The sequence below is a fragment of the Chiloscyllium plagiosum genome, chromosome 15 (assembly GCF_004010195.1).
Source record: "Chiloscyllium plagiosum isolate BGI_BamShark_2017 chromosome 15, ASM401019v2, whole genome shotgun sequence".
NCBI lineage: Eukaryota > Metazoa > Chordata > Chondrichthyes > Orectolobiformes > Hemiscylliidae > Chiloscyllium > Chiloscyllium plagiosum.
The window spans coordinates 80284080-80303593 of NC_057724.1; the positions used below are offsets into that span (position 1 = coordinate 80284080).

General features: G+C 43.4%; 1 long non-coding RNA gene across 1 annotated transcript in view; it reads right to left on the reverse strand.

The window, feature by feature from the left end:
- Nucleotides 1-417: 417 nt before the first annotated feature.
- LOC122557526 overlaps nt 418-19514 on the reverse strand; it is a 61216-nt gene continuing 42119 nt past the window's right edge. The window contains exons 2-3 of the long non-coding RNA XR_006313866.1: nt 3617-3767; nt 418-697 (exon numbers count right to left, since the gene is read on the reverse strand). This is a non-coding gene — a long non-coding RNA (uncharacterized LOC122557526). The remainder of the gene's footprint in view (nt 698-3616; nt 3768-19514) is intronic.

The window sequence follows — 19514 nt, forward strand, 5'->3', positions numbered from 1 at the left end:
TGTGATACTAAGAAACGATTGGAGACACTGGATCTGCAAAGGCTACAGGCCCTGACAATATTTTGGCTATAGAACTGAAGGCTTGTGCTCCAAAATGTGCTGTTCCCTGAGCCAAGCTGTTCCAGCCCAGTTACAACACTGGCATCTATCCGACAATGTGGAAAACTGCCCAGGTATGTCCTGTACACAAAAAGCAGGACAAATCCAACCCAGCAAATTGCCGCCCAATCAGTCTACTCTCCATCATCAGTAAAATGATGGAAGCTGTCATCAACAGGGCTATCAAGCAGCACCTGCTCAGCAATAACCTGCTCAGTGACCCCCAGTTTGGGTTCCCCCAGGGTCACTCAACTCCTGATCTCGTTACAGCCTTGGTTCAAACATGGACAAAGAGCTGAATTCCAGAGGGGAGGGGAGAGGGATAGCCCTTGATATCAAAGCTGCATTTGACTGAGTGTGGCATCAATGAGTCCTAGCAAAACTAGAATCAATAGGCATCAGAGGTAAAACTCTGGTGATTGGAGTCATACCGACACATCGGAGTCGAAAAGTGTGGCACCGGAAAAGCAAAGCAGATCAGGCAGCATCTGAGGACCAGGAGAGTCGACATTTCAGTCATAAGTACATTGGAAGATGGTTGTGGTTGTCATAGGTCAGTCATCTCCATCTTTATTGCCATTGTGAAGGTGGTGATGACCTGCAACAAGAACATTGCAATCCATTTAGTGTAAGCACATCCACAATGCTCTTAGGAAGAGATTTCCAGGATTTTGAACCAATGACATTAGAAGCTCATAAAGGTCTAACAGGACTGGATTTAGGAAGGATGTTCCTGATTGTGGGGTAATCCAGAACCAGAGGTGATAGTTGATGAATAAGGGGCAAACACTTTGGGGTGAGATGAGAAGAAATCACTTCACTCAGACAGTGGTGAGCCTGAGGAAATCACGATGACAGAAAGTGGTTGGGACTAAAGCATTTTGTGTTTCTAAGAAGGAGCTAAATATAGTTCTTGTGGCTAAAAGGATCAGAGGATATGGCGAGTGGGAGGGATGAGGGTATTGAGCTTGACGATCAGCCATGATTGTATTGAATAGTGGAGCAAGGTTGAGGGGTCAAATGGCCTCCTCCTGCCCCGATCTTCTATATTTCTAAGTCAGGACAGTGAGTGGCTCAGAGGGAAACTTGCAGATGGTGGTGTTCCCATGTATCTGCCACCCTTGTTCTTCTCGATGTTGGTGGTCTTGGGTTCAAAAGGTACTGTCTGAGGAGCCTTGATAAGTTCTAAGGGTATAAGGGTATGTAATAATGGAGTATTCAGAAATACACTTGAATAGGTAATCATGCCTGACAAATTGATTCAATTTTTTTGTGGAGGTGGCAGGCAGGATACATAAAGGAAAGAAGTGTATGCCATATAATTGTATTTTCAGAAGTTGTTTGATAAGGCACCATGCACTTGGCTACATAATAATATCAGAACCTATGTTGCTGGGTTCATTCATTAGCATCAATAGAGGATTGGTTAACTAACAGAAGGCAAGGTATTGGGATAAAGCCAGTGGGTTATGTCAATAGCTGTCACTCTATCGGCACGGTGGCACAGTGGTTAGCACTGCTGCCTCACAGCACCAGAGACCCGGGTTCAATTCTCCGCCTGAGGCGACTGACTGTGTGGAGTTTGCACATTCTCCCCGTGTCTGCATGGGTTTCCTCCGGGTGCTCCGGTTTCCTCCCACAGTCCAAAGATGTGCAGGTCAGGTGAATTGGCCATGCTAAATTGCCCGTAGTGTTAGGTAAGGGGTAGATGTGTCGGGGTATGGGTGGGTTGCGCTTCGGCGGGGTGGTGTGGACTTGTTGGGCCGAAGGGTCTGTTTCCACGCTGTAAGTAATCTAATCTATCGTCGCCTCTCAGTGAAAACCAATGAAACAGATTACCTGATTTTATCTCATTGTTGATTTTGGAATCTTCCTGTGCACAAAGTAGCCAATATGGTTCCCATATCAGCACGGGTGTGTCACTTCAAAATTAGATCATTAGCTGCAAAACATTTTGCAGCCTCCTGAGGTTCTTGATGGTGCCCTATAGGGGGAGTTGTGGCAATAGCATTGCAGTAATATTGCAGAGGCAAATTTGATGATGACACAAAGCTGGGTGGCAGGGTGAAATGTGAGGAGGATGTTAGGAGAATACTTGGTGACCTGGACAGGCTAGGTGAGTGGACGGATGCATGGCAGATGCAGTTTAATGTGGATAAATGTGTGGTTATCCACTTTGGTGGCAAGAACAGGAAGGCAGATTACTACCTAAATGGAGTTAAGTTAGGTAAAGGGGCAGTACAACGAGATCTAGGTGTTCTTGTACACCAGTCAATGAAGGTAAGCATGCAGGTACAGCAGGCAGTGAAGAAAGCTAATAGCATGCTGGCCTTCATAACAAGAGGAATTGAGTATAGAAGCAAAGAGGTCCTTCTGCAGCTGTACTGGGCCCTGGTGAGACCGCACCTGGAATATTGTGCCCAGTTTTTGTCTCCAAATTTGAGGAAAGACATTCTGGCCATTGAGGGAGTGCAGCGTAGGTACATGAGGTCAATTCCCGGAATGGTGGGAATATCTTACGCTGATAGATTGGAGCAACTGGGCTTGTATACGCTTGAGTTTAGAAGGCTGAGAGGGGATCTGATTGAGACGTATAAGATTAATAAAGGATTGGACACTCTGGAGGCAGGAAGCATGTTTCCGCAGATGGGTGAGTCCCGAACCAGAGGACACAGTTTAAAAATAAGGGGTAGGCCACTTAGAACAGAGTTGAGGAGAAACTTCTTCACCCAGAGAGTGGTGGGTGTGTGGAATGCTCTGCCCCAGGAGGCTGTGGAGGTCCAGTCTCTGGATACTTTCAAGAAATAGTTGGATAGAGCTCTTAAGGATAGTGGAATCAAGGATTATGGGAATAAGGCAGGAGCAGGATACTGAGTGAGGATGAGCAGCCATGATCATAATGAATGATGGTGCTCACTCAAAGGGCAGAATGGCCTACTCCTGCACCCATTGTCTACTGTCTATTGTCTATTGACTGACTCTCAGCCCAATCCCAAGGACATTCACTTTCACATGTACAGTATGATCTAAACTGACAGATAGAACTGAAATTCTCAAATTTCATTCCATCTCATGGTTAATTGGGGATCTCTCCCACTCTTACCACCTGCCATTGGTTTCAGTCCTATGTCTCAGAAGAACTAAGTCTAAGCAAGTCAGTAATCAACGTATACACCCTAGGCCATCAATTCTTGGAGTGGAACTCAAACCTGAAGTTGAAGCAGGGACATTACCAACTCATGATGTCTGCTGTTGGAATGTTTAAGTATAATCACTTCGCACTGTCACACAAAGTTCTTCCATTCACTATTCTAACAGAGTCAATAATAGAGGAGATTAATTTAACAACATTGTATAGTTATTATCGTGTTCCGTTAATTTATTGTCTGATGTATGAGAGATTTGTTGAAAGAATTCCTTCAAATTTCATTCATTATTTTGTTGAATCTGTTCTTTCTCTTTGTCCTCGGTTTCTATGGTAATATTATTTTCCCAGATTGTGTATCTGTTCTCCTACCTTTGTACCTATTATGAGTCTGTCACAAATAGTTGGTTCACATTATTCTCCAGAGGATTCAATGTCAAATCATCTTGTTTTTCTCCTGAGGTAATTTTTCAGTTTTATTGGACAATCTACTGCTGGATTTGACTGGGACGTTATTTGTCTCCTGTATAAAAAGACAAGAAAAACAAATATGTAAAGAGATAGCGGGGAGAGGATGAATGAGAAAGAGGGAAGAAGAGAAGGAGACAGAAATCCAATGAGACAGAGGGAAAGATGAAATGAAAGGGGGAGGGAAAGAGTGAAATAATTTGAGATCAAGAGAAAGAAACAGTTGAAATGAAAGAGGGAGAAAAAGTAATGGAGGGAAAGAAAAACAAAGAGAATGACAGAAAAATAAAGACATAATAAAAAGGAATAGATAACAATGACATAGGAGGAACAAAGAAAGAGATAAAGATATCCTAATGAAAAAGGTAAGAAAGAGAAAAAGAAACAGGAAGTAAACAAATTTATAAACTGTGAAGAAATGCAAATAGTCAGTCATTTGAGATCCAAAGCTGCTGTCATAAGCCCATACGATACCATCATAGTGGCTGGTTCTTAGGGTACTCCTCAGAATTAACCATTTCAAACTCATACACATTTATCCAAATACATCTACACAATCACACACAGACATCACATAAAAACTCTCTCATACATGTGTAGTCTCGTACACAAACCCACACACATTCACACAGACATGCACAGCACTTCAAAAGGCTTTTCTGTGTTCAGTGTTATCACACAGAATGTGGTTCAGGGTTCATCCCGCACATTGGAGAGCTGTCAATCTGTTTCTCTTCTGGGAGTATGTTTCTCCTGCCTATGAGAGACTGCTGTCTGACTCGGGTAGGTTTCTGCAAACTCTTTTAGTTACACAAATGTACCTAATCCTGTTCTTTGTCAGTAGGTTACACACTAATTTCATCCTTTCTTCACTGTCTCTTAGACAGGATTGCTGATCTCATGGTTACATCAAACACATCACCATCATTTGCTGTCATCAATGATCCAAACAACCTAATGACTGCGCATGCACAATATTTAAATGATTTTTTTAAAATGAAAGCAAAAGTCCTACCAAATTCACCTTGTTTTACACCAGTTACTGAATCTTTTCTTTCATATTTTTGATACTGTATTTCTCACTCTTTGTTTAACTATATTGATGAGATACATGACTCCAGTGTACATACTCCTGGTCATCCCATTACAGTGCATTATGTACTTTGGGGCACCATGTTGTTGTGAAAGTCACTACATAAATGCATGATCATTAAAGATCAATTATAATCAGCAGTTTTCTGGTAACTGTCAGTTTTGTCTTTAAATGCAAAAGTAGTGAGGTTTGATAGATGGTGCTTTAACTTCATCAAAAGTCATTCTAATACAAATATTCTGTTAGTCTCATGAAATGTATATTATTCTGCATTTTTAATTCACTGAATTGAATTGAATTGAATTATTGTCACATGTACTCAAATGAGTACAGTGAAAAGTTTAGACTTGCTGCAGTACAGAGGAGATTTACTAGGATGTTGCCTGGTATGGAGGGAAGGTCTTACAAGGAAAGGCTGAGGGACTTGAGGCTGTTTTCATTCGAGAGAAGAAGGTTGAGAGGTGACTAAATGAGACATACAAGATAATCAGAGGGTTAGATAGGGTGGACAGTGAGAGCCTTTTTCCTCAGATGGTGATGGCTAGCATGAGAGGACATAGCTTTAAATTGAGGGATGATAGATATAGGACAGATGTCAGAGGTAGTTTCTTTACTCAGAGACTAGTACGGACATGGGACGCACTGCCTGCAACAGTAGTAGTCTCGCCATTTTTCAGGGTGTTTAACTGGTCTTTGGATAGGCCTATGGACGAAAATGGAATAGTATAGGTTAGATGGGCTTAAGATTGGTTCCACAGGTCAGCGCAACATCAAGGGCCTGTACTGTACTGTAATGTTCTATGTTTTATGCTCTGTTACAGCGCCACCTTAGAAAGGTACTTGGGTACAGATACATTAAATCAAATTCTTAGGAAACAAAAGAAAAATTAGAAAAATAAAGAGAAGGTTTGTCATGGATGGGTTGGACTGAAGCATTTGTCTGTATGCCGAATGAATGGAAACAGACTGTCAAGCATTATAGGTCATAGCAATAAATCAGAAAAATAAAGAGGGAAAATGTTCAGAATATCAGGCTTTCCAATCCATCGTTGCTGATACCTAACCTCAACATGGGTCTCCACCGCCTCACTGCCACTTGTGTCAGGCCCACCAATGTAGGAGTCACCCCACTTTCCGAGCCATCCCTTCACTGCTGACAGCGGTGACACTCACCCCGCAGCCAATGGTCCCTGGTTCTACTGCCAGGCCAGGCCACCATAAAACCACAGTCCCACCTCTGCTGCAGACATCATGTTGCTGGCACTGCGGAATTCAAGAGTCTGCAGTCACTGGTGACTCCATCTCCAATCCCCAGGAGAACACCCTCACTGCTGCTGCCATCTCTAATCACCAGGCGGTGTTATTTTCTGGGTCTGTAGATTGTGAAGGAGCAAAAATGGCCTTTGCAGTGATATGTACTTCTTATCAGATGTGGAAGTTTAAAGAGAGTTTAAGGGTTACTGCGGATTATATCTGCCATAAATGCTGTTGGATGCGAATCTTATCAGATCAAGTGGATTGGTTAGAGAGACAGACAGAAGCGTTGAGGAATTTGCAACAGCAACAGTATGTGATGGATGGCAGTTATAGGAAGGGGGGAAAGTCTCAGATACAGTCACATAGATGGGTTAACTCCAGGAAGGGTAAGAGAGGTAGGCAGCTAGTGCAGGAGTCTTTTGTGGATATACCCATTTCAAACAGGTATGCTGTTTTGGAAAATGTAGGGGGTAATGAATTCTCAGGGGAGCGTAGGACGAACAGCCAAGTTTCTGGTATTGAAACTGGCTCTAATGCAACGAGGGGTACGTCGGCTTCCAAGAGATCAATTGTGTTAGGGGATTCTGTAGTCTGAGGTACAGACAGACGTTTCTGTGGCCAGCAGAGAAAAATCAGAATGGTGTGTTGTTTCCCTGGTGCCAGGATCAAGGATGTCTCAGAGAGGGTGCAGAATGTTCTCAAGGGGGAGAGGGGCCATCAAGAGGTCATTGTCCACATTGGAACCAACGACATTGGAAGGGAAAAGGTTGAGACTCTGAAGGGAGATTACCCTCACTGCTGCTGCCATCCCTAATCACCAAGTGAAGCCACACCCACTGCTCTGCCTGCGGCTCGGTCCTGTCAGAAAGAAAAAGAGTAAAAAACCAAAAGGAAAGAAAAATAAAGCAAATTAAAAGAGCTGAAGCAAAAGTAAAACAAAGATTGGAAGCAGATGAGAATGGACGGACTCCGGATAAGAACCCACAAATAGCTCTATTACTCTGCTGCCATCCTGTAGCCCTGCTGAGGTTGTTAGTGTCGGTTTCTAGGATGAACGCAATCTTATCGACCCAACCACGGTTATCGTTTGTTGACTGTCATGTGTGAACCAGTTGGGTTTTTACAACATGGTCACTTTTACCTTGATCGCATGTCAATTTCCAAATTGCAAGGAATTATTGTGTGCCTGCATCAGCAATGGCATCCATTGCCCATATTGCTACCGTCTGGCAGAAGATGTGCCAACTGGCCTTCAACTTAGCTTCTCTACTAAATGTTGGCACTTCTGACATTCAACACACCAGCCTCCCCTACCCTCCCCGACCGTGCGCCAGCCTGCATCTTGTGCTCAGCTCTGTCCAATGGGAATTGAACCCATCACCTTCTGACTCAGAGGTAAGAAGCTTCACCCTCATGATATATGTTTTTATTTCAGTCTTCTCGAAAGGCACCTAATATTCCAATCTCCTCATCAAATCCACTCAGCACCATGGTTCAGAGGGGCCATTTTAACTGGGAGGAGCAGGAGTGGAATGGAGTGTGACTGTAAAGGGGACGGTATAATTAAGGGTTTGATATGCGTCCAAAAGCCGGGTGCCAGCAGCAGTGTTGCCTGCCCTGTGTCAGGATTAAACCCTGCGTTGGGGCTGGAAAGGAATTTGAAGTGAAAGGAGAAGGATCCATCTGTTAATTCCCACATTGATACCAATGATACAGGTGGGATTAATTGAGATTCACATGGGATTCACAAATCTTATTGAGTTCTTTGAGGAGGTGAGGAAACAGGTCAACGAAGGTTGAGCAGTGGATGTGGTATATATGGACTTCAGCAAGGCATTTGATAAGGTTCCCCATGGTAGCACATTCATAAAGTCTGGAAGTATGAGATACAGGGAGATTTAGCTATTTGGATTCAGAATTGGTTGGCTGACAGAAGGCAGAGAGTGGTTGTAGATGGAAAATATTCTGCCTATAGGACAGTGTTGAGTGGTGTCCCGCAGGGCTCTGTTCTTGGGCCTCTGCTCTTTGTAGTTTTTATAAATGACTTGGACAAGGAGGTTGAAGGGTGGGTTAGTAAATTTGCAGATGACACAAAGGTTGAGGTGTCGTCGATAGTATCGGGGGCTATTCAGGCTGCAGCACGACATGGACAGGATGCAGAGCTAGGCTGAGAAATGGCAGATGGAGTTCAACCTGGATAAATGCGAAGTGATGCATTTTGGAAGGTCGAACTCGAATGCTGAATATAGGATTAAAGACAGGAATCTTGGTAATGTGGAAGAACAGAGGGATCTGGGTGTGCAAGTATATAGATCCCTCAAGGTTGCCACCCAAGTGGATAGGGTAGTTAAGAAAGCATATGGTGTTTTGGCTTTCATTAACAGGGGGATCGAGTTTAAGAGCCGCAAGGTTTTGCTACAGCTCTACAAATCCCTGGTGAGATCACACGGAATATTGTGTCCAGCTCTGGTCGCCCTACTACAGGAAAGATACAGAGGCTTTGTAGAGAGTGCAAAGAACGTTTACCAGGATGCTGCCTGGACTGGAGGGTTTGCCTTATGAAGAAAGGTTGAATAAGCTCGGACTTTTCTCTCTGGAGAGAAGGAGGAAGAGAGGAGACCTGATCGAGGTATGCAAGATAATGAATGGCATAGATAGAGTCAATAGCCAGAGACTTTTCCCCAGGGCAGGATTGACGGGTACCAGGAGTCATAGTTTGAAGATATTAGGAGGAAGGTATAAAGGAGACGTCAGAGGTAGGTTCTTTACACAGAGAGTTGTGAATGCATGGAATGCGTTGCCAGTGGTGGTGGTGGAAGCAGAGTCATTGGGGACATTTAAGTGACTGCTGGACATGCACATGGATAGCAGTGAGTTGAGGGGTGTGTAGGTTAAGTTACTATATTTTACATTCGGGTTAAACCTTGGCACAACATCATGGCCAAAGGGCCTGTTCTGTGCTGTACTTTTCTATGTTCTATGTTCTATGTTCTAAGCAAGTGGCTCTGTTGAGGGAGTGTGAGCGGGGGTATGAGCAGCTAGAAGCTAAATTGAAAATCAGAACTATAATGGTAATAATCTATGAATTACATCCTGAGACGTGAGCAAATTGTCATAGATTCAGTGGAATCTCTGAGTCAAAGATTGTTGTGAGAGAAATAAGTTCCAATTCATGGGGATCTGGCACCAGTCCTGGAGAGCGCGAGAGAAAGAGGCATCATTGAGGCAGGCTTCTCTTGAACTCTACTGGGGCCAATGTCCTGACAAATTCAACCTTCAATTACGAAAAATATATATTCTAATGAGAAAGAAAGACTTAATAAGAAGAATGTATTGTTTGAGATTAACGGTGAAAGGCATTACATTGAAAGACGATACATACGATTTTGTTAAGATTAGGGTATGCCAGAAGTTTGGGAAATTTTTAGAAACCAAAAAATGTTGATAAATGAAAAAGCAGAAAAAACAAATTAAGAATACTTTAGCAAGAAATACAAAACAGTTCCGAGAGAGGGTCACTGGATCTGAAACATTAAATCTGATTTCTCTTCACAGATGCTGCCAGACCTGCTGAGCTTTTCCAGCAATTTCTATTTTAGTTTCTGATTTACAACATCCGCAGTTCTTTCGGATTTTAAGAAATATAAAGGCAGACTGTAAGATCTTCCATGATAATATAAAAAGATAGAGAGTAGCTAAAGTTAAGTGGGGGGAAGGCTCTCCAAAATTGTTTTGCAATGTGAGCTTGCTTTAGCATTTGAAAATTAACAATAAAATAAATTAGTAAAGCAACATAGTAACATTGAGTATGTAAGAAAATTAAAACGTCAAAATTGTTATGATGCAGAAAGAGGCTCTTCAGCTTATTCTGCCTGCAACGGGCAAGTTATTACTCATCAACTTATATCAATGCATAAACCATAGAAGCATAGAAATCGGTGTTTTATAATAGTTTATGTACTCATAAATCTACTAATTCATCTGAGCCACTCCATGGCGAGGTAACAGCAGATGCGATTGGCCATCACATTACCATTCATTTTACTGATTCTTATCAACATCACTCCTCAGCTCTCTAAAGGCTTTCTGACAGCATTGATTTTAATGTGACACAAGAAAGGAAACTTTTCATTTTCTACTGAGAATTTTAAATGACGTGAAGTAATATTCATTGTCCAATAAATTTCAATTTCACTGTGGATTGTGTTATTAATAATACAGCTTTAAAATAAAATGGATTTAATTCACAAGGTAAGCAGCAAACATGAATATGGAAACATGTTGCACCCAACTAAGGGCCAGGAGTCATGAGGAAGCATGCACATAGGAAATGGCATTTTAAACGGCCATTCAGCCCATCAACCCTGCTCCACCATTCAATATGTGGATGTGCTGGTGTTGGAATGGGATGGACAAGGTCAGAAGTTACATGCCACCAGGTTATAATCCAACAGGTTTTTTTGAAATCACAAGCTTTCGGAGCACTGTCCCTTCGTCAGGTGAATATGATCACAATATTATCAAATGTGTTCCTCTATCTCAATGCCCTATTCCTGCCCTCTCCCATCCCTTTGATGCTGTTACTGTTTAGAAATTTATGTCTTTCTAAACCTGTTCAGTACTTTGGCCTCTATAGGCTTCTGTGGTAGAGAATTCCACAGGGTTACTACTCTCAGGGTGAAGAAATTTCTTCTCAGATATTGCGGATGGCTTGGTTTGAATCTTCCAAAAATAATTGGATCCTAGAAGGGTCCCAGTGGATTGGAAAGTAGCAAATGTTGTAAAGCAAAGACACAGAAAGCAGAAACTACAGGACATTAGTCTTCCACCTGTCATTAAGAAAATGCTGGAATTTATTGTTAAGGAAACAACTGTGGGACATTTAGAAAATCATACTATCTTCAGGCAAAATCCACATGATTTAGTGAAAAGGAAACTCTGACAAGTCTGTTAAGTGGAGCTGTTTTCCCTGGAGCGTCGGAGACTGAGAAGTGACCTTATAAAGGTTTATAAAATCATGAGGGGCATGAATAGGGTAAATAGACAAGGTCTTTTCCCTGGGGTGTGGCAGTCCAGAACTAGAGAGCATAAGTTTAGGGTGAGAGGGGAAGAATTTAAAAGGGACCCAAGGGGCAACGTTTTCACGCAAAGGGTGGTACGTGTATGGAATGAGTTGCCAGAGGAAGTGGTGGAGGCTGGTACAATTACAAAATTTAAAAGCCATCTGGATGGGTATGTGAATTGGAAGAATTTAAATGGATATGAGCCAAGTGCTGGTAAATAGGACGAGATTAATTAAGGATATCTGGTCAGCATGGATTCATTGGACCAAAGGGTCTGTGTCCATACTGTACATTTCTATGAGTCTCTGAGTCTATATAACAAACTAGGTGCTGAGAAAGAAGGACACAGAGTGAGTTATTTAATGGAGGTGATGGGGATCTTGCCGTTGGCTGAAGATTCAACAAGACATCTATGTCACATCTTTTCGTAAAAGTTTGCCACATTAACCTTGAATTAAGCACTTAATGGGCAGTAGGGGCACAGTCTTTATCAAGATCAAAGGCCAGGGAGTGAAGGTCCTGCTCCTGAAGAGTTGCCAACTGGTTGGAGACTGACAGTTCTTCATTGCTTTGCAGCATCATGAAGAGGCAGTAGCTGCTGTCAGGATAACTCCCATTCCAGGTTCACGATCACCAAGTGAGCCAGGAATGAACCCTCAGAGTTTTGATGAAGACTCACTGGACTCAAGTATAAGCTCTGCTTTATATCCACAAATGCTGCCAGACCTGCTGAGCTTCGCCAGCAATTTCTGGTTTGGTTGCAGATCTGCAGCATCAGCAGTTATTTGTCTTATTTTATGGTTTAATTCATTGCCATATCTCTGCATCGCCCTCCAACAGATTTCCGTTCTAAGCTTTCTCCTTGCTCTCCATCATTACTATTGTTGTCACTCCTGGTGTTTGACAAGGTGCTTACCAAACCTGCTTCCACTGTCACATCACGTTCCTCAGTGACTGCCTCTGAATCAGACTCACTCCACGTGGATTCTGATTGGAGTTTCATCCTTTGTGTTTTGAATCCACCCAGGATCACAGGTATCTCTGTGATGTACAACACTCCTCAGGCAGCTGCTCTCGCTACATCCTGAGATCCACACTCAGTTTATGGTGTTGGTTTGCTCACTGAGCTATAGGTTTGATATCCTCAGCGAGCAAACCTACACCCTAAACCTCAACCTGAGCTACAAACCTTCACAAACCTTGCATCCACACTTAATGCTATGTGTCGTCATACGCACACTCTCTTTCCACCTCACACTGGCTCAGAGCTGCCCTGCCCCCCCAGTTCCACTCCATCCCCTGGCTTATTCGATGTGCTAATCATAAACTTTTTCTTTTCGTTTCAGGCATTAAAAAACACAAGATGCAACAACTCCGAGATACCAACACCCCTCAGGAACATTTCTACCCTCCCCTCCAATTCCATACCCTCTCCCAATCCCATCTTCTGTTCAGTATTTACCATCCTGTTCTGTGGGCCTAACTCTTTAGAAAATCCCTACTGTGGGGAAACAGGCCATTCAATCCTCCAAACAGCATCCCATCCAGACCCACTCCTCTACCCTATCACTGTAACCTTGCATTTCCTATGGCTAATCCACCTCGCCTGCACACCCCTGAACACTATGGGCAATTTATCCTGGCCAAACCAAGTATCATGCACATCTTTGGACTGTGGGAGGAAGCCAGACCACCCGGAAGAAACCCACACAGACGCAGGGAGAATGTACAAATTCCACACAGACAGTCACCCAAGACTGGAATCGAACCTGGGACCCTGGTGCTGTGAGGCAGCAGTGCTAACCACGGAGCCACCTTGCCTCCCACTAATTGTGAAAACACACTAAACTGCCATTTTACTTGGTCTGGTTGATATGATTTCAGACCCACGGCAATTTGAGTGTCTCTTAATTGCCCTTTGAAATGAGAGTGTGTTGCTGGGAAAGCACAGCCACTCAGGCAGCATCTGAGGAGCAGGAGAATCGATGTTTCGGGTGTAAGCCATTCATTCTTGATGGTCAACACAGTTCAAAGGCAATTGGGAATGGACAAAAAATGCTGACCTCACCAGAAACACCCATATCCTGTGAAAGAATTAATGAGGAATAAAAGTGATATGTCACTAATCTAGCCCTAAAATAACCCAGCAGGCCCTTTGAGCAGTTTATTGCATTAAACACTTATTGCTGTTTAGGAGAATGAGAGATGATTTTGTTGAAACAGATCACACTCAAAAAGCTTTTGACAGGGTGGATGTCGAGTGGAGCAATGTTGAGTTCAGAAGCATAGTTTCAAAGTAACAGGTCTCCAATTTAAGATGCAGATGAAGCGATGGTCTAAAGGGAATCTTTCTGTGCTATAAACCTCAATAACTGTATGAGGGGAAATGTCTTCTCTCAGAGATTTAGGAATCTTTGAAATTATCTGCACCAGACAGCTGCAAGACTGAGTCACTGAATATACTCAAGGGGTGACTTACACAGATTTCTCGACTGTAAGGAACTCAAATGGGCAAGATTGGAGTTGAGAATAACATCAGATCAGCCTCTAAAATAGTGAAGAATGAACTGGATGAAATGAAATGGCATTAATTTCGAGAGGGCTAGAATACAAGAGCAGAGATGCACTGCTGAGGTCATATAAGGCTCTGGTCAGACCGCATTTGGAATATTATGAGCAGTTTTGGCTCCCGTATCTCAGGAATATTGATCAGTGCATTGAGGTTCGGAGTTGGCAGGTGTACAGGACATTGGTGAGGATACTTATAGAGTACTGCGTTCAATCTCGTCTTCCTGCGATAGGAAAGATGTAGTTAAACTTGAAAAAGTTCAGACAAATTTTCCAAGGATGTTGCCAGGGTTGTCCATGAGACCATGAGACATAGAAGTGGAAGTAAGGCCATTCGGCCCATCGAGTCCACTCCACCATTCAATCATGGCTGCCGCACTCTCCCCGTAGCCTTTAATTCCTTGCGAGATCAAGAATTTATCAATCTCTGCCTTGAAGCCCTTTCTTGGACCATTCTCCTAAACTGTCTAAATCTTTCTGCAGCCTCCCCACCTCCTCAGTACTACCTGCCTGCCCACCTAACTTTGTATCATCGGCGAACTTCATAGAATGCCCCCAGTCCCTTCATCCAGATCATTTATGTATAAAGTGAACAGCTGTGGCCCCAACACTGAACCCTGCAGGACACCACTTGTCACCGGCTGCCATTCCAAAAAACAACCTTTTATCCCAATTCTCAGCCTTCTGTCAGACAGCCAATCCTCAGTCCATGCCAGTAGCTCACCTCGCCTTACTCAGCAGCCTCCTGTGAGGCACCTTATCAAAGACCTTTTGAAAGTCTCGATAGATAACATCCACTGGGTTTCCCTGGTCTAACCTACTTGTTACCTCTTCAAAGAATTCTAATAGGCTTGTCAGGCATGACCTCCCTTTACTAAATCCATGCCAACTCTTTCTAATCCAACCCTGCACTTCCAAGAATTTAGAAATCTCATCCTTAACAATGGATTCTAGAATTCTACCTACATCCGAGATTAGGCAAATTGGCCCATAATTTTCTATGCATAATTTGGGCATAAGTCCTGAAGAAGGGCTTATGCCCGAAACATCGGTTCTCCTGTTCCTTGGATGCTGCCTGATCTGCTGTGCTTTTCCAGCAACACATTTTCAGCTCTGATCTCCAGCATCTGCAGCCCTCACTTTTTCCTCTATAATTTTCTATCTTTTGTCTTGATCCTTTCTTGAACAAGGGGGTTACAACAGCAATTTTCCAATCATCCAGGACTTTCCCTGACTCCAGCGATTTTTGAAAGATCTCAACCAACGCATCTGTTATTTCTTCAGCCACCTCCCTCAGAACTCTAGGATGTAGCCCATCGGGGCCAGGAGATATATCGATTTTTAGACCTTTTAGCTTATCAAGTACTTTCTCTTTTGTAATGGCTACCATACTCAACTCTGCCCCTTGACTCTCCTTAATTGTTGGGATATTACTCATGTTTTCCACTGTGAAGACTGATACAAAGTATTTATTAAGTTCTTCAGTTATTTCCTTATCTCCCATCACTAGCCTTTCTGCATCAACTTGGAGCGGCCCAATTTCTACTTTTGTCTCTCGTGTGTTTCTTATGTATTGAAAGAAACTTCTACTATCATTTCTAATATTACTGGCTAGCGTTCCTTCATATTTGATCCTTTCCTTCCTTATGTCTCTCTTTGTTATCCTCTGCTTGTTTTTGTAGCCTTCCCAACCTTCTGGTTTCCCAGTGCTCTTGGCCATTCTATAGGCTCTCTCTTTTTCTGTGATACATTTCCTGACTTCCTTTGTTGGCCATAATTGTCTAATCCACCCGCCCGGATAATCTTTCTGTTCTTTGGGATGAACCTCTGTACTGTGTCCTCGATTACACCTAGAAACTCCAGCGAATGTTGCTCTACTGTCTTCTCCACTAGGCTCTGCTTCCAGTCAATTTTGATCAGTTCCTCTCTCATGCCCCTGTAATTACCTTTATTTAACTGTAACACCATTACATCTGATTTTGCCTTCTCTCTTTCAAACTGCAGACTGAACTCTACCACATTATGATTGCTGCCTTCTCAGTGCTCCCTTACTTTAAGATCTTTTATAAAGTCTGGCTCGTTGCATAGCAGTAAGTCCAGAATTGCCTGCTCCCTTGTGGGCTCCAGCACAAGCTGTTCCAAAAAGCCATCCTGTAAGCATTCCATGAATTCGCTTTTTTTGGATCCACTGGCAACATGATTCACCCAATCCATTTGCATATTGAAATCCCCTATGATCACCGTGACCTTGCCTTTCTGACATGCCCTATCTATTTCCTGATACATCTTGCGCCCCTGGTCCTGACCACTCCTTGGAGGTCTGTACATAACTCCCATTATGGATTTTTTGCCTTTGTGGTTCCTCAACTCCAGCCACACAGACTTCACATCATCTGACCATACTTCATTCAGTGCTATAGATTTAATTTCATTCATAACTAACAGTAATCCGGAGATTATGACCCTTGCGGACCTGTTCTTCAATTTCCTTCCTCGTTCTTGATAATCCCCAAACAGATCCTCCTTCCTAGCCTTGCCTATGTTGTTAGTGCCAACGTGGACCACAACAACTGGATCCTTCCCTTCCTGCTCCAAAATCCTTTCAAGCCGTTTGGAGCTGTCCTGCACCCTGGCACCGGGCAGGCAGCACACCATGCGGGACTCCCAATCAGGCTTGCAAAGAATACTATCTGTCCCCCTAGAGTTCCCTATAACAACTACTTGTCTTTTTACTCCCTCCTCTTGAATGGCCTTCTGCACCATGGTGCCGTGGTCAGCTACCTCATCCTGACCACAGCCCTTTTCCTCATCCATACAGGAAGCAAATATCTCATACCTGTTGGACAAGGTCAAGGGCTGAGGCTCTTCCACTCCTGAACTCAGAATCCCCTTACCTGCCTCATTTACAGTCACACCCTGTCATTCCTGATCACTAACTGATTTTGAATTACTTAATCTACCAGGTGTGACTGCCTCCTGAAACAAAGCATCCAGGTAACTCTCCCCCTCCCGGATGTGCCGCAGTGTTTGAAGCTCAGATTCTAGATCATCAACTCTGAGCCAGAGGTCTTCCAGCAACCAACACTTGCTGCAGATGTGGTCACTGCCGTTCACAATGGGGTCAGCCAGCTCCCACATCAGACAACTGTAGCTGTCAGGTTTAAGCTACAGGGAGAGTCTGAAGAGGCTGCAGGCTGGTTTCCCTGGAGGGTCAAAAATTGAGAGGTGACATTATAGAGGTTTATAAAATCATGTGGGGCATAAATTAGGTGAATTGACAAGGTCTTTTTCCGAGGACAGGGGAGTCCAAATCTAGCATGAAAAGATTTAAGGTGAGAGAAGAAAGATTTAAAAGGGACCTAACTGGTAACTTCTTCATGCAGGAAGTGCTGCATGTATGGAACGAGCTGCCAGAGGAGGTTATAGAGTCATAGAGATGTACAGCATGGAAACAAACCCTTCGGTCCAACTTGTCTATGACGACCAGATATCCCAACCCAATCAAGTCCCATTTGCCAGCACTTGGCCCATATCCCTCGATACCCTTCTTATTCATATATCTATTCAGATGCCTTTTAAATGTTCTAATTGTACCAGTACCCTCCACTTCTTCTGGCAGATCACACCACCATCCTCTGTCTGAAAATGTTACCCCCTAGGTCTCTTTTATATCTTTCCCCTCTCACCCTAAACCTATGCCCTTTAGTTCTGGACTCCCTTACCCCAGGAAAAAGACTTTGTCTATTTATCCTCTCCATGTCCCTTATAAACCTTTATAAGGTCACCCATCAGCCTCCAATGCCCAGGGAAAACAGCTCCAGCCTGTTCAGCCTCACTCTGTAGCTCAAATCCTCCAACATCCTTACAAATCTTTTCCAAACCCTTTAAAGTTTCACTACATCTGGGGCAGCACAATGGCTCAGTGGTTAGCATGCTGCTTCACAGCACCAGGGACCTGGGTTTGATTCCTGCCTTGGGCAGCTGTCTGTGTGGAGTTTGCACATTCTCTCTGTGAATGTACAGGTTTCCTCTACGGACTCCGCTTCCTTCCACAATCCAAAGATGTGCAGGTTAAGTGAATTGTTGATGCTAAATTGCCCACAGTGTCAGGTGCATTAGTCAGGGGTAAATATGAGGGCCAGGGGATGGGTCTAGGTGGGTTACTCTTCAGAGGGTCGTTGTGGACCTGTTGGGCTGAAAGGCCTGTTTCCATACTGTAGGGAATCTAATCCTTCCTAAAACAGGGAGACCATAATTGCACGCAGTTTTCCAATTGTGCCCTACCCAATGTCCTGTACAGCTGCAACATATCCTCCCAACTCCTATCTCAATGCTCTGACCAATAAAGGAAAGCATACCAAACGCCTTCTTCACTATCCTGTCTACCTGTGACTCCACTTTCAAGAAACTATGACCCTGCACTCCAAGGTCTTTTTCTTCAGCAACACTCCCTAGGACCTTACCATAAAGACCCTGCTTTGATTTGCCTTTCCAAAATGCAGCACCTCACATTTATCTAAATTAAACTCCATCTGCCACTCCTCTGTCCATTGGCCTGGTGGAGTTTGGTACAATTGCAACATTTAAAGGTATCTGGATGGGTATATTAATAGGAAGGCTTTGGAGGGATATGGGCCAAATGGGACGAGATCAATTTAGGATATTTAGTCGGCATGAGCAAGTCGGTCCAAAGAGTCTGTTTCCACACTGTATAATTCTGTGACTCTATGACTCAATAAGATGTGTTAGCCGTGAGGGGTGGCCGGAGGAGATTTACAAGAATGATCTGGAGGCAACGGCTTTGACATATGAGGAGTGATTGTGGACTCTAGGTCTGTACTCAGTAGAGTTTAGAAGGATGAGGGGGTATCTGATCGAAACCTACAGAATACTAAGAGGCCTGGATAGAACAGTCAGGGCAGGCAGGAACAAAGCTGAGAACGTGGTAGGACTGATAAATTAAATTGCATTTATTTCAATGCAAAAGGCATAACAGGGAAGGCAGGTGAACTCAGGGCATGGTCAGGAACATGGGACTGGGATATCATTGCAATTACAGAAACAGGGATGGGCAGGACTGGCAGCTTAATGTTCCAGGATACAAATGCTACATGAAAGATAGAAAGGGAGGCAAGAGAGGAGGGGGACGTGGCATTTTTGATAAGGGATAATATTACTGCTGTACTTAGGGAGGATATTCCAGGAAATATATCCAGGGATGTTATTTGGGTGGAACTGAGAAATAAGAAAGGGATGATCACCTTATTGGAATTGTATTATAGACCCCCTAATAGTCAGAGGGAAATTGAGAAACAAAGTTGTTAAGAGATCTCAGTTATCTGTAAGAATATTAGGGTGGTTATGGTAGGGGATTTTAACTTTCCAAACATAGACTGGGACTGCCAAAGCATTAAGGGTTTAGATGGAGAGGAATTTGTTAAGTATGTACAAGACAATTTTCTGATTCAGTATGTGGATGTACTGACTAGAGAAGGTGCAAAACTTGACCTAGTCTTGGAAAATAAAGTAGGGCAGGTGACTGAGGTGTTAGTGGATGAACACTTTGGGGCCAGTGACCATAATTCTATTAGTTTTAAAATAGTGATGGAAAAGGATAGGCCAGATCTAAAAGTTGCAGTCCTAAATTGGAAGAAGGCAAATTAGACAAGACCATTCAAAAGCTGATTGGGGGCAGATAATCGCAGGTAAAGGGATGGCTGGAAAATGGGAAGTCTTCAAAAATGAGTAATGAGAGTCCAGAGACAGCATATTCCTGTTAGGGTGAAAGGGAAGGCTGGTAGGTGTAGGGAATGCTAGATGA